The sequence below is a fragment of the Doryrhamphus excisus genome, chromosome 3 (genome assembly GCF_030265055.1).
Source record: "Doryrhamphus excisus isolate RoL2022-K1 chromosome 3, RoL_Dexc_1.0, whole genome shotgun sequence".
Classification (NCBI taxonomy): Eukaryota; Metazoa; Chordata; class Actinopteri; order Syngnathiformes; family Syngnathidae; genus Doryrhamphus; species Doryrhamphus excisus.
In genome coordinates, this window is record NC_080468.1 from 26130936 (window position 1) to 26145933 (window position 14998).

General features: G+C 41.0%; 1 protein-coding gene across 1 annotated transcript in view; it reads right to left on the reverse strand.

Moving 5' to 3' along the window:
- Positions 1-792: 792 nt before the first annotated feature.
- arap2 (ArfGAP with RhoGAP domain, ankyrin repeat and PH domain 2) overlaps positions 793-14998 on the reverse strand; it is a 131583-nt gene continuing 117377 nt past the window's right edge. The window contains exons 37-38 of the transcript XR_009129175.1: positions 1931-2295; positions 793-1820 (exon numbers count right to left, since the gene is read on the reverse strand). The gene's annotated coding sequence lies outside the window, so the exon portion shown is untranslated. The remainder of the gene's footprint in view (positions 1821-1930; positions 2296-14998) is intronic.

Sequence of the window (14998 nt, forward strand, 5' to 3'; positions counted from 1 at the left end):
AGGGATGCATAGTCCGGACAGTAGCTGCTGATAGCCAGCCTGAAGCACACTTCCAAATGTTTATCAGTCATGGATAATATCCGTATCATAATATCCGTATAATATTCCATATCCGTATGGAAGTGATGTGTTTTTTGCCTTTTTACTTGGTCCAGTTTTTGCCTTTTTACTTGGTCCAGCTCCTTCACTCATTTTAGTGACCATAAACTTTAGCGAGGGCTTAAAATCTTGCAATTCACCGACTAGCTTAGCACTTTGCATCGTTGTTTACGCATGAGCGGTGACCTAAAGGTCAAAATTCAGTTGTCATCTGACTGGTTGTCCTGTATGTCAATCAAGTAATGGGGATGGATGATAGGCTGACATCGTAAGTTCTTCTGCACTTAGAGACGTTGTTTGATTTGATTGGTCGCCCGAAGGGCAACATTCAGTTGTCATCTGAATGTATGTCTTTCTTTTATTTCTGTGCGTTCCAAACATATAAAAACAGCTAAACAGAGACAGCTCCGTCTTTTCACTGATATCAGCCAATACATATCTGTGGCCGAATGATCGAAGCAACCCTAATTCTTAGATATAGTAATGTTATTAAAAATAAGAATACCAATGTCTCTGGAGCTTGTTTAATATGCATGTCACAGTATATGTAAATTGAGCACTGTTGGTGCGTTTTTGAATTTTTTTCAGAAGGCTTTATAGGCTAAATAGGTTATTTACATTACATACATTCTTAGCTGCAGCTTCTTAGCTGTTTGTATATTTTTAGACTGAACAGAAAAGAGAAAGACATATGTGTTCATTGTGGATGATGGGCAAAATTCCCCCAAAAGTGCCAACAACAAGCCCTGGAAAGGGCTAAGAGTCCAGCTAAGGTCAGCAAAGAAGCAGTACAGAAGGATAATAGAAGAAAACAAAACAACAACAACAACAAAAACAAGAAGTCACCAGCACAGAAGGGGACACCTCTCCTTATTAAATATTGAAAGTCATATGTAGTATTCTGGTCAATAACGTTACATTGATAAGACACTACCTTACATTACCTTGCTATGCTTAAAGCGGCGGCCTTCTCTCTTCCAGCACAGATCCCATAGCCTGCATGTAATAGTGGAGCAAGGTGTGACGTAAACAAAGCTAAATCCAGCATAAAACAGCTATCAGCATCAGTATTGGCTATAAGGTGGAAACCAAAATGGCCAGGATGAAACAGCTTTGTGCGTGTAGTGTACACTTCGGCGAACATGATTACATTTCTACACATCCAACACAGAGGAAGAAACATTTGTTCTGATGTTCCAGTAACACTGGCCAACTAGCTAATGATTTCAGCCTTGTTTTGGTATTACACTCCCAACAGTTTGTCAGTCACCCTGTCTCTCACAGCTACAGCTGTGGGTCCAGCTTCAGTTTGGCCATTGTTTAATGGTGCTTAAGCTATGTAGACAGCAACTACAGGCAAACCAAACACAAAGACAATGAAGCCACAAACGAAAGAGCACACACCTGAACTAAATAGGGAGTGTGGAAATTAGAGACAGGTGTGTGAAATGAGTCAGAGAGAAAATGGAAGGGAACAAGAAAGGAAGTAGTTACCAAAATAAGGGCATGAAAACCGGAACAGAGGCAAGGAAGGAAACTAAAGGAGCTGTCACGATAGGGTGACGCCCACATTGTGACAGGTTTTTTGCTTTCTGGAATGGATTAATAACCACAGTAGTCTTTTCTTTTCTTTTCTTTTCTTTTCTTTTCTTTTCTTTTCTTTTTCTTTTTCTTTTCTTTTCTGCTATGCAGCCTGGTTCCATGCTGATTTTCAAATGGTCCTGCAGGCAAGGAGTGGAGAGTCACCATTGTGAAAAGGACTCGTCAGAGAAGACTTGAACCATTTGGTGTTGCAACACTCTGTTTGGGTTAATACTATAAAGGAACTCACCAGTCATTCTGCAGGCATTTCATTCAGTGAACATAATGGATATTCAGGTAGAAACATGTTGTAGATGGATGTGTCAACAGCCCAGCAAGTCATATTCTTGTCAGTTGTTGGGCGACACACTGTTTTATTTCAGTCAGTCATATTTCTCACTCAGCCAAGTTGAAATCAACAGAGCTGCCATGTTTTGTTTTATCATCCCAGGCACTGATGTTTGGCCACTTTCCAGAGAGTGGTGTTTGCATGATGGAGTGCCAATACAGTCCTGCTGGGCCCAGCCCTGCCATGCCTGGTCCGTTCTACCACAGGGAGGGTGCTGATTAAATAGCTCTATGGCTTTGCCACCGTTGGACTGCAGGAATGCTGAGCTGTGGGAGGGAAAAGACGAAGACGGCTTCAGCCAGTTGCAATTAAACAGAGAAATGATGCATGAAATGGCACAGAGGAAGGGAACGGTTCGTATTAGTGAAGTGAACATAAAAACAACAAAACCTGTGACTTTAAAGGCTAGTAAGACAGGTATCCAATGTAGAGGACTAAAACATGGAAGTATCAAGAGATCTCAAAAGATTCTCATTTAGAGAAAAGTTGTCTTGTGAGACTAGGACAACCTGTGACTATCACTAATGATAATATACAGCATATCCAACCTACCTCTGTGTTCCCAGCATCTATCATGCATGACATGTGGCTCTTTTTTTCCCATTCGAGTTGAACAGGAGCCACCATGTTAATGTCAAAGCAGAAGCTAGTAATTCTACATTTGATCAAAGTTACTTAAGATTTGTCAGACTTGGCCAAACTCTTCATCACTGACCTGCAATATTTGCTCACTACATTTAACTGAGTACCAACTTTACAGGCACCAGCAATAACCAGTGGAAATTAGTAACTAATACAACAAGTTAGTAGCAGAAATGAATTTCAGGCATATCGATGACAACATGTTGGAAGATAAAGGGTTAAGTGGATGTCTTGCTTCATTAGTAATGGTACTGTGGCGACCAACTATGCTTCGTAACACATGATGCGTAGAAGAGATCTGTGTTGACAATATATATCACTATATTTAATGAGTAGGGGTGCACAATAAAAGTAAACAACAAGATTTTTTTTCATTCTGTAATTAAATACAAGCAGTAAACATAGGTGAAGTATCCTCCACGCAGGTGAGCAGTTGAAGAGCTCCACCTTTGATGAAGGTGAAAGCCTGTTAGCAATGGAACCCAACCCCAACAAAAGCCAACAAGGCAAAGCTTGGACACACTCGCCTGTTGCCTCAGGGAAACACCTCGGGGAAACACACATGGGTGCTCATTACAGAAATAAAATAAACAAACCAGTGCCGAATGTGGATTGTGCAACCTGCCTGCATAGAAATATTAATTTTAACATTTTCAAGTCAAACTTGCTGGGTTTGCACTTAGAGGTGTCTTGAAATTGGCGACTATTCGATGATTTGATTTTTTCGGATATGTTTATTTGTGTACTTGAGCCATTTTTTTTTTACTTAGAACATGTTGCAAATGAGACCTGTTTATTTGTAAGGACCACCCAAAAAAATCAGTTTGTCGACTATGGACAAAATGTAATGAATCCGATTCAACTATGAAAATCCTTTGTCAAAACAGCCCTAATTTGCACATTTTCTGATCAAATACAGAACAGAAACCTAAGATGAGGCTCCAATGAGCATGTTCTCTTGACTTAGTGTGCAAGACCAGCCCAATGTCTGAGTGCAGGCAGTGAGAGCACACTGAGTTGGGTCATGGCGCCTACCACTTTCTGTTAGACAGCATGTCATCAATAATATAATGTTGCAGAAACATTGATTATACACCATGAGTTTCTGCAGCCTGTTTAATGCCTTTAATGTAAGTGTGACATCATTATTCTAGATCATGAGACAATATAATACAGAGAAATGACACACTAAGCTGACAGGTGTGTCACTGCCGTCCTTCAATAGAAAGTATTTGAAAACAAATATGGAGGCAATGATAATATTCTTTTTGTTGTTGTCCTCTGGATCAGCAACCTGTATTAACATGAAAAAACTCAGTGTGTCAGTGCCTCACCAGCCATAGATGTCACCACATGCCTTTGGCCCTGACTATTCAAGTATCTATCTGAAGTATGCTGAGAAAAGCTTCAGGCCTCACATGTACAACAACAGTATTGTCACTAAGCCCATGTGACAACATTTAAAGTTGTAAAGTTGTTAAAAGTTGTAATCCCCAAGATTACTTGAGAAACAGAAGAAGGCAAGGCTACTTTTCAATATTCATGAGGCAGTTTAAAGAAAACAGTGCATAGCTCGATATTAGATGCATCATCATGGCGCCATTCAGAGTCCAAATTAACTGGCTTTTACTTACCCCCAATGTAAACAGATCTGAGACAATACGGGAGACACGGCCAAGTGAGTATCGACAGTCTGTAGGAATTGCACTTTATTCCAGGGACTGCACCGTCAACCAGTGCCAGAAGCGTTGGAGAGATTACGGACCCCTTTTTGGAGGAAAAAGGAATGCATCTTTTGCAAGCTTGTTAAAAGTTCATCCAAGCTCCTATCAGCAGCCACAGCTGGATATCTACTGAGGGCTTTCCACACACTCACAGTGCTGGGATTCTGGGATTTAGGGCTTGATAGAGGGAAGGCTTTTTAGAAGGCAGAGTGTGGAAACTCTTGAGGTGCAGTCAAATGTCAGTGACTGATGCAATGTTCAGGTCCCAGATGACTTCTGCATGGACTTAGGCCAGCTGAGCTTCCACTGTGCATGTGGACTAATGAGCGAAGGTTGCAATGTGCACAATCCTCCTGAAATTGCTCTTCAACTTTTCAAAATGTTCTTCACCAGCGGTGCAACTTTCTCCATAAGAGCCAAAGCTAATGGTTTCGTCGCAAGGCATAAAAAGGAAAGTTCTCTGTCCCTGCAAGATTTTACAAAAGAATCCAATATGTGCACATTGTCTGCCCCCCGATTGCAACATTCCACCTTTATGTCACGTCACCCTTTTGGACAATTGTCTCATAAAAAGTAAAGTGTGCAGTAAAAGCTCAAATGCAGAGGTGTAGAATTACAGCATAGCCATGACCTCTGCAAACAGGAGCTCTCCACTTGTCCCACATTCTCATTCGCCTGCCCGGCTTCCATCTAATCCTGCCAGAGGAGTTTAATTTACTGCCAAGAGTTCCTCACACAATTTCTTTAAAAGTACATTTTATGAGACTGCAATTCCATTTCATTGAAGCCCTGTACAGTAAATCCTATTTGCAAAGCGTCACATGCGGTCACATTAACATGACAAAAAGTGGCGCTCTTGCACTCCGGCTCTCCCGTATTATCGCTGGCTGCACAATTTTATGGGATACGACGCTGCCAACTCCATGCCCATCAGGAAAGTTGGAGTGGCGACGGCAATCGGAGTGAGAGATGAAAGCAGCTCGGCTACACAAACAGCCGCGGTGAGCCTAATATGAATCAATAAAATCTCATCTCGCCACCCTGAAAACGATCAGCAGCTTCAATTGTGTTTTGGCAAAGTTCAGCGGGATCAAGATATCAAGGAGAGTGGAGATTAAAATGATGCTTTTCCAGAAAGTGAGCGGAAAATCTGGATCAAGACGGTGTTCACATATAGATTAGTGTTAATAATTAAAAAAATAAAAAACATAAAGAAACGCTGAGTGGCGTGTCCACCGTGCGGCCATAGATCAGTAATAATACAGCATAAGCATGTAGGTTGTTATGGAAAAGTCAGTGTTTGGAAAAGTGTATGATTTTACTCACCGGTTTTACAGGTCAAAATTTTACGACCAGTGAAAAATTTGAATTTGAATTTACATTTGACACTGTTGGATCTTAACGGGTGAGGGAAAAAAAAATGTTAGCAATTTATTGCCAACAACTATACCACTTTTCTATTTGAACACAATCAGATTGTTATTGTATAGCACTGGTCATCTCTCATGACTGAAGGACCTTGTCTGTGTGGTAATGACCAGGTTTTTCAACAGGACAACAATGCCATTCATGATACCCGACTGACAAAGGACTTCTCCCAGAAGAATAACATCACTCTTGTGGACCATCCTGCGTGCTCCCCTGGTCTAAATCCCATTGGGAACATAGAAAACAAGGGAAGTTTACTGTACTGTATGTGAACGAATGCGGCAAAGGCCTGTTGGTTTGCTTATGTAAACTACCTCCATAGCCTGAAAGTAAGACTTATCATTTCCAAACTTTTTACATTTCCGGTTAAAAATGCGAAGGGCCGAGCAATCTGCTGACCCCTACTGGTATGACTTTTGCAGCAACAACCAGATTGCCTCCCTTTGAAATACACACGCTCCCTTAAGATATCTAAGACGGCTTAGGAACTCCATTATATATTCACTGCACCCTTGTGTGACATTCCCTGGCACTTATTTGGCAGCTTATTAAAAAACAAAAAGAAGACAGGCGCACAAACATGGCGCCCCCCCTAAGCCGGCAATCAAAAGTTCAAAAACTCCTGTCGAAGCAAGTTTACGATGGTAACCTTCCGACGTGTGACAGTATTTACATAAAGGATTCAGGCTTGGTTGGAATATTCATTATTGATGTGAAGTGTAATGAATGATTTATAACCAAAGCCAATCAGAGGCTGCCTTCTTCCAGCGCCACCTGAGGGATATTATACATTTATAACTCAAGGACATGCTGTCATTGTTTTTGGACGACCAACTTTGGAGTGAAGCTTTTGTCTCCCTCTCCATTGTACTTTGCTTTCAAAGACTATTGGCTGTTCAGCACAAAATGCACTCAGGGGAGAACTTGTAGCTTTCTTTCTAAATGTGCTCTTATGGGGAACTATAATGTCAATGGTCCTCACACACACTTTAACTGAACCCTTTTGTTCAGTGAAGGAATAAGATTTGATTTCACCTTTACTGCCATACTCCCAATGAACTTACAAGCTTTGATGGGACATGATTGCACTGTAAGGAGAGTCAAGTACGCATTTGCTTGAGTTATGCTTCCTGCGGTAGCGCCAAGTTACACAGTGACAAATATTCAAAGTTTAGAACAGGGGTCTCAAACCCGTGGCCCACTCGCCATTTTTGTCACAATAACATATTTTGCTGGTTGATAACTGCTATTAATTATGGACTGACATTCGATAATTTTGACTTTTAAAATAAATTAATTCTCATTCAGATTATTATTCGAAGGTCATTGTGCCATGTCATGTCATGATTGTATACTGTCACATTTGAGCCACTGGATGGTGGCATCTAGAGGAGGCATACCATATTAGCTATAGTGAAGCGTCACCATTCCGAGTTGTGGTGTCAAAACAACTACACACAGCAACACAATAGGTGGGTAAAACAGACAAAGCACTAGCAAGTATAATGCAGAATATTAACCAACTACAATGTGTATGTGAGATCTAATGATGTGCTTTCCAGTCATTTACAAAAACAGCAAAGCATGCTGGGAAACGAATAGCACGCCCCAGCAACACTACACTATATAGATCGTCTCTGTAAAATAAAACACTTCAATAAAACCTACACTCACACAGTTATGTACGTAGTCTATTGTTAAACTATTGTATGGGTCATATTTGAGCTGTGTAAAATAATGGGTATGCTTGCATGAGTTTACGTCATAACATGTACTTGAATACAACACAATACTTGAGCTCTTGAATACAATACAATGGCACATCATCACTTCCTGTGCATACGAGCTGATTGTGTGCCATTTTGCACTGTTTCGTTTAATATTTACCCCGTGGATCAAAAGCATTCAGTAAGTATCTACTGTCGGAAGCAAGACTGCTGCACATTCACACTGTGGCATTTGGCTAAACTATCGTTTTTGTGCCTTCATTCATATTCTCGTCTGCTTGCTAACTGCTAGCACTCAGTGTAGACCCGCTTCCACGAATAGTTGAGACGATGCTCACGCTCTTTTGTGTTCATTTCATATAGAGCCAATGCACAAAGACACATGCAGAGTGAACCCTCACATCCAGCCTGTGTACCACAGAAAGATCAGAGCATACACTTATGTCAATTTATTGAGGGCTCATTATTACAACCTGTTTATTTTTATCGTTTATCCATTATCGTGACAGGCCTAGCTTCGGCATCATATTATACAGCCGACCGTCACGTTTGGGCTTGTCTGTGTTGCGATCCACGATCTGCGTCCCCAGGATGCAGACAGCAGGACCCAATTGCAGGTAAAAATTTATATCTTTTAATCATAATTAAAGCAAGAAATCAGGCAACAGATCAAACCGAATGACAAGGGGAGAGGTGCACAACTGAAAATTAGCAGAAGGTGCGTGTAACCAGAAAGTAAAGAAACAGAAAGGAACAGCAAAGGAAGCGGCTACAAAATAAGGGCATGGAAACAGGAACTATGGAATAGAAAGGAAACTGTCTCACTGGCTAACTCCCACATTGTGACACCTGCAGCAGAACCCCAGTCAATTGATTTTGGGACCCTCGGTTTAGAAGCAAAATGTGGTCTCAAACATGCACAAGGTAATAAGTGCAGAAACACATTCACGACTCCCACGGGTAATCACCCGTGGGAGAGCAGCAAAAATGATTGGGCCCAATTGATCCTCACTTGGAATTAACCCCACTTTGATTGGTGCAGTTGTAATTAAAGGTCAGCCGGTTTACTGTAATACATAACGAACAATTGATAATTAGGAGGCCTTCAATATGCAAAGCAAATTAATTCCTGTCAACATGTTTTCCCCCACAATGTGCAGGTTCACAGGCTGTTCATCATTAGAGTAGCCTCTTCTTGTGTGGGGCTGAAGTGCACTTTTGCACATGTGATTAACTCACAATGAGCAGTATCCAGCAGCATATTATGAACACAGGTGTAGGCAAAAGATCGCTTAACAAGCTATGCAAAAGGCATTGTTCTGATATCAGAACTCACAAAAAGTAGGTAATATTACTTCACATAATCCCTACATGCAGAGAAATAGCGATAAAATACTAAAATACAGAATTTTGTTACATTTTCCAGAGCCTTGTACTGGAACTACAAGTGCACACACACACACACACCACTTCATTTAACATTCAACGCTAAACATATGTAGAAAATATACCCACTTCACTTGCGCTATTGCATAAAGGTCCACTCAAGCACCGGCTGCTTGTATACTTTCCACCTCCCACACACACTTCGCATATACAAATGCTGCATGCTACACCCCCACCCCTTTTTTAAAGCATCCATATGTCAAGAAAGTTCCTGCAACAAAAACAGATCCACAAGGACTTTTATCACTCTAGTTCAACACATTTCTGCAGTTCTGGTAGGAACACATCAGCTCATCAGTCTTCTCTTCCATTTACAAATTAATAATATGATCCTAAAGTCAAGTAGATTCGATTTTGGTGGGAATTATGCAAGCTTGTCGCACTCATAGTTAAGCCCCTGCCTCATAATGGTGCTCCAACCTATTCTAAAGGACCCTGCCTGAAGAGTGGCGCCATTTGAAGTGGTTTTGGCAGCCAGCGCAGCAGCTTTGCACCCATCACGAGAGATAGACAGAGCCATTGTTGCAGATCTGGCCACCAGTTCGTGCTGCATTTTGTTTGGACACGATTTTTGGCCACCGGATCTGCTTCTCATTTCGGAAGGGCTAACAGCTTCTGCGCCTATGGCAACATGACAAGCCATGAAAGTGTGTATGACAAGAGAGATCTATGAAGTATGCTTGAAACAAGTTTGGGGCAAAAGTCATTGTGGTATATGGAAGTTAATCATTCTAGTTTGTTAGCTTTAACTTCATTTGTTTGTATTGTGTTTCAGATACATGATCATGATATTGCAACAAAGTACTAACAGAATTTTATGAAAAGTGAGCACAAATTAAATTGTCTTAAAAGTGAATTAAGTAAACACTAAGATAGTGAAAAAGTGGGCAGGAACACTTTTTAATCTGTATACAGAAATTCATAGTTGCATGCCTGATGAGTGCCTAGTATATTCTATGTTTATGAATGCATAGTGTACATGGAAAACCTTCAATATGTTCCCAAATATAAAATATAGCCATACAGTGGAACCTCGGTTTGCAAAAGCCCCAGTTTGTCTTGGTTTTCATACACTGTCTTGGTTATCATACAGTATTGCATGTAACAAGCTGACAACTCCCATCATTGTCAGTAGCCACTAAATCTCGCTATACTTAATTTACACAAAACTAGGGTATCTTGTTAGGTACTTTCATTTGGCAAATTCAAATGAGAATGATACACATGCTGCATTTGCATTCTGTGGCATCTAGTTCCCAAACAAAATAACTCAGTGTGGTTTTGTTAGTAATGCACTACATGAGTCTGTCTGAATGTTGGTTACAATGATTAGCGTCTCATGGCTGGGCCTACACCTATGGGGCCCGGTCGGGCACAGCTGACAACATGAGACCCCCTTCTAATGAGCTGACCACTCGTGGGAGGGGCCAAAGGGGTTAGTTGCGGAGTAAGCTGTGTGGCAGCCGAAAGCGGGGATCTTGTCGGTCCGATCCTCAGCTGCAGAACCTAGCTCCTGATACATGGAATGTCACCTGTCTGGTGGAGAAGGAGCCTGAGCTGGTGCGTGACTTCAGGCTCGATATAGTCAGACTCACCTCAATGCACAGCAAAGGCTCAAGAACCAGTCCTCCAGAACCAGAGGTACTGGATTTTATTCCACTATGGTGTTGCAGACTTTGAGAGGCAACGGGCAGGGGTGGCACTTCTTGTTGTTGTACATGGACTGTACTTTGGAGTTGAAACCAGTGAATAAGAGGGTAGTTTCCCTCCGCCTTCAAGTGAGGGGATGGTTCCTGTCTGTTGTTTGTGAAGTTCAGGGAGTACTAGAGAGTACTAGAGAATGCTCTCTTGGGGATTCCTTTGTTCTGTTGGAGGACTTCAATGCTCACGTTGGCACCAACAGTCAGACCTGGAGAGGCGCGATTGAGACGAACAGCCCATCTGAACTGAAACTGAGGTGTGCTTTGTTCTATGCCTGTCACGAACAACAGACACCATGTTCAAGCATAAGGTTGTCTACATGAGCACTTGGCACCAGGACACCCTGGGACACCATGGGTCATGGGCAGAGCTGGGGCAGAGCTGTCAATAGATCAACACTTGATGGTGAGTTGGCTTCGATGATGGGGGAGGATGGAGGTCAGATTTGGAAGACCCAAACACATTGTGACAGTCTGCTCCGGACATCCGGAATAGTCCCCCGTCAGAGGGAGAACTCTCACCTCTGGGAGAGCTTTGATCATGCTCCAAGCGAGGCAGTGGACATTGAGTCTGAGGAGGCCATGTTCCGTCCCCCCATTGTTGGAGCTCTGCCTGTAAGGTGGTCGGCACCTGTTGTGGTCCCAGAGACCGTTGATGCACATCAGCGGTGAGGCATGCCATCAAGAAGGAGTTCTTGCCCATGGGACTCTGGAAGCAGCTGAAGTAAGTGAGGCTCTGGCGGTCACAGAGGCAAAAATTCAAGACATGGGTGGAGTACATTGTTATGTAGAATGACTAAGCTGTGATCTTCAACTCTCATTGGACCGATTCAGCCTAGTGTGACACGGCTGGGATGAATCAATGCACCCATGTCCGAGTCCATGATTCACGCCAAGAAAAGGGTGGACTCCCTTCTCCAGGTCAGGGATGAGAAAGGTGTCATCTGTATGACTCCCAGTACCCTTTGCTGCTGTCTCATTGACGCCTTCGATTAAGATAAAGGTGATGTTAAAAGTTAACTTTCCTCTTTCATTCATCATTTATAAGCATTTACTTTTAATTTTGTATTGTTTTCTGCATGCAAACCTATACACCACTTCGTAGTTCGAATTTCACGTTTTTTCTGAATAAATTAATTAATAAGTTATTGCCATTTCATGGTTGACTACAGCCTATTATTGTAATGGTAATGGTTTAATTTCATTTGAACATGCATCAGGTTACAATTGAGTGCATCACATAATCAGTTCACAGTTCCACATGTCCAAAAGGAGTAGGATGAAGCAAAGCTTATTAAATCCTACCCTTCCATCTGGTACTTTTACAATCAGTAACTGTTACATTTGTTCACTTCCTGCCTTTCTGATATAATTTTTTTTGTCACACCTCGTAGTACGAGGTGATATGACTATACAATGACATGATGGGTACCATAGTAACCATCAATATAGTGATATATATACATATAGCACATAATGACTGGTGCAAGACTCTTCATCCTTGTATTTAGCAAACATCAACTGCTTGTATTGTTTCTTGAATTCACTCATTGTTGGGCATTGTTTGAGTTCCTTACTCAATCCATTCATTCATCAGTTAGTATGTTCTCTATAGGCGGCATTGTGAATTATCCTAACTGACCTTTTTTGCAGTAGCAAGTGAAAATTGCTTTTATAGTTATGACCCCATATTTCTACACAATAAGTTAGATATGGTAGAACCAGAGAGCAATAAAGAGTGTGGAGTGATTTATGATTGAGAACAAATTTTGCTTTGTTCAATATTGAAATGTTTCTTGCCACCTTATGTTGTATATTTGTAATATGAGGTTTCCAGCTCATGTTTTCATCTATTGCAATCCCCAGAAATGTATTTTCCTTCACCCTTTCAATGACTACACCATCTATTTGTATTTGCTGGTACATGTCCTTTCTACTGCTACCAAACAGCATGATTTTAGTTTTACTTCGGTTCAAGGACAATCTATTATTATCAAACCATCTTTTTAGTGTGACCATTTCCTCTCTGACCTTTTTAATGATTTCTTCTGTGCTTCCTCCGGAACAAAAGGCACTGGTATCATCCACAAATAATACCAACTTTAAGTTTTTCGTGACTTTGGAGATGTCATTCATGTACAAGTTGAACAATTTTGGTCCTAGTATTGACCTCTGGGGTACTCCGCACTTAATATATGAACTTGCAGATGTGTATTCTCCTAGCTTTATGTATTGCTTCCTGTCAGTTCAGTAGCTTGTAACCCAAAACTAATCTTATTCCGTACCTTTCTGATTTAGTTATTAGGATGTCATGATTGATTGTATCAAAGGCTTTTGTCAGAGCCATAAATACTGCACATTTCCTATGATCTATAGCATTAGTGATTTCCTCCGTAATTTTTGTTCTTCTAGAGCCTCCTGAAAGCGTTGACTCTGTCCTCAGAACATAGTCTTTGGACAGTCTTTGTAGCTTCCGTTGGACTGTTGTTGTAATGACGGTTGTAATTTGTGAACGCTGGAAGATGATCACTGATGTCTTTGATTAGCTGGCAACTAGTGGTTTTGGTATCAAAGTCATTGGTGAATATAGTACATATTGTTGATTAAAGTGGCACAGTGGTCTGTTATTCTACTTGGTCTGGTGATTTTGGGAAACAAACTTAAGCTGTAGTACATTATAGCAGCAGATTAATATTGTCTCTATTTTTGAACCTGACACTATTATTAGTCAAAACACTGCAGTACAATTGTATGTAATCTTGGTCTAAATTAAATTATGATATATAGAGTCAAATTTGTGTCCTGTGTGCGCTAAAAACTATTTAGACAGTTTTCTATGCTCTATGAAAATATTGCATTTGTAAAGAAAGTTTCCTTCTACATGGAAATTTATTTTTTGCGGTCTCTTCTGGAACCAATTCACCGTGATGAACTAGAGATTACTGCAATTGATGTCTGGAACAGATTAATTGTATAAAAACTGTTTCCTATGGGTTTTTTTCTGTTTTTGTAGATTTTGTAGATTTCCGTTTTCCGTTTTTTGCCTCTTTGGAACGGATGAATTACAAAAAGCTAGGTTTCACTGTATTTCCATACAAAGAAGGGCAACCAAAATAATATGCCTTAAACCATGTCCTTTTACAGTACATTTTAAGTACTGTACATTTGCATTGTAACGTGTCCAATCCCTCTGACAACTGAAGCACCATTAGGCTTAGCAAGGCCTGTCCTTTATTGAGCATTGCTGGGATTATGGTGCTTTATTCCAGAGCACACCCCTCCCAACCCCCCTTTTCCCTGGAATGTGTTATCGGTGTCCGCAGCTGCATGGCACCGACTATGGTGACTATTCCCCATCTGCTGATCTGTCACGCAGTCCTTTATTTGCCATTCGCTCATTCTTCAAAGCCCATCTGAGGGATCCAGCAGACAGGCTAACCTGCGACCAACATGGCCACTTACGAAGCGCTGGCAAGAACGAAATTCATTCCCTTTTTCTGGATGGAGACGGGTAATCTGGCGTGATGGTGGCACTACGTGTTGCAGCCAACATTAGCAGACCCCATACTGAAGCTGCTCTGATTAGTATGCACTTTTTAAAATTGATTGTGCTATTGTGCGATTTTCCACGTTGAATATTTAACAGTATTTTGTCATTCTTTAGCAATATCCTGGACTCAAGGTTTATTGTGGAAATACAGTGGCTGCAAATCTAAACATGTCCAAGCAATCAGATTATTTATTTGCCTCCACAAACTTTTAAAAATAGAGCACAATTTGGCCCATTTCCACAGCGACTTGTTAAAAAAAATGAAGAAAGTGGCAAAATGCTACAACTTAAGATAAAAGAGCTCCTATTCTTGTTTGATTTACTAACTTTGTTTCTCAGAAATAAATGCTCAGCACACAAACTAAGGGACCACGAGGGACCTATATGAAGACAAGGAAGTTATTGTGCTCCTGCTTGATTAATCAGGCCTGTATTCCTGCCCAGGCAAGACTGTGAGAGCGTTCAAAAGAGGAACTAAAGCAATTGGGAAAGAAGGGGTCAGTGGAGGGTGAACGAGAGCAGGCTGAAATCACACAATTTTCTCAGTTGTACAGCATAAAACAGCAGTTGTTACAGCCCAATTCTGTGGTAAAAGTGCGGGGAATCAATGACGCTACAATAGGCCTGATTTTTAAGGGTGTAATCAGATTTGTAAAATTCAGTACTGAATGGAGGCACCAATTTCCCACACAGAACACATTCACTGATAATGCTTGTGATATTTTATTTTGAGAATCAATAAAACAGTTTTA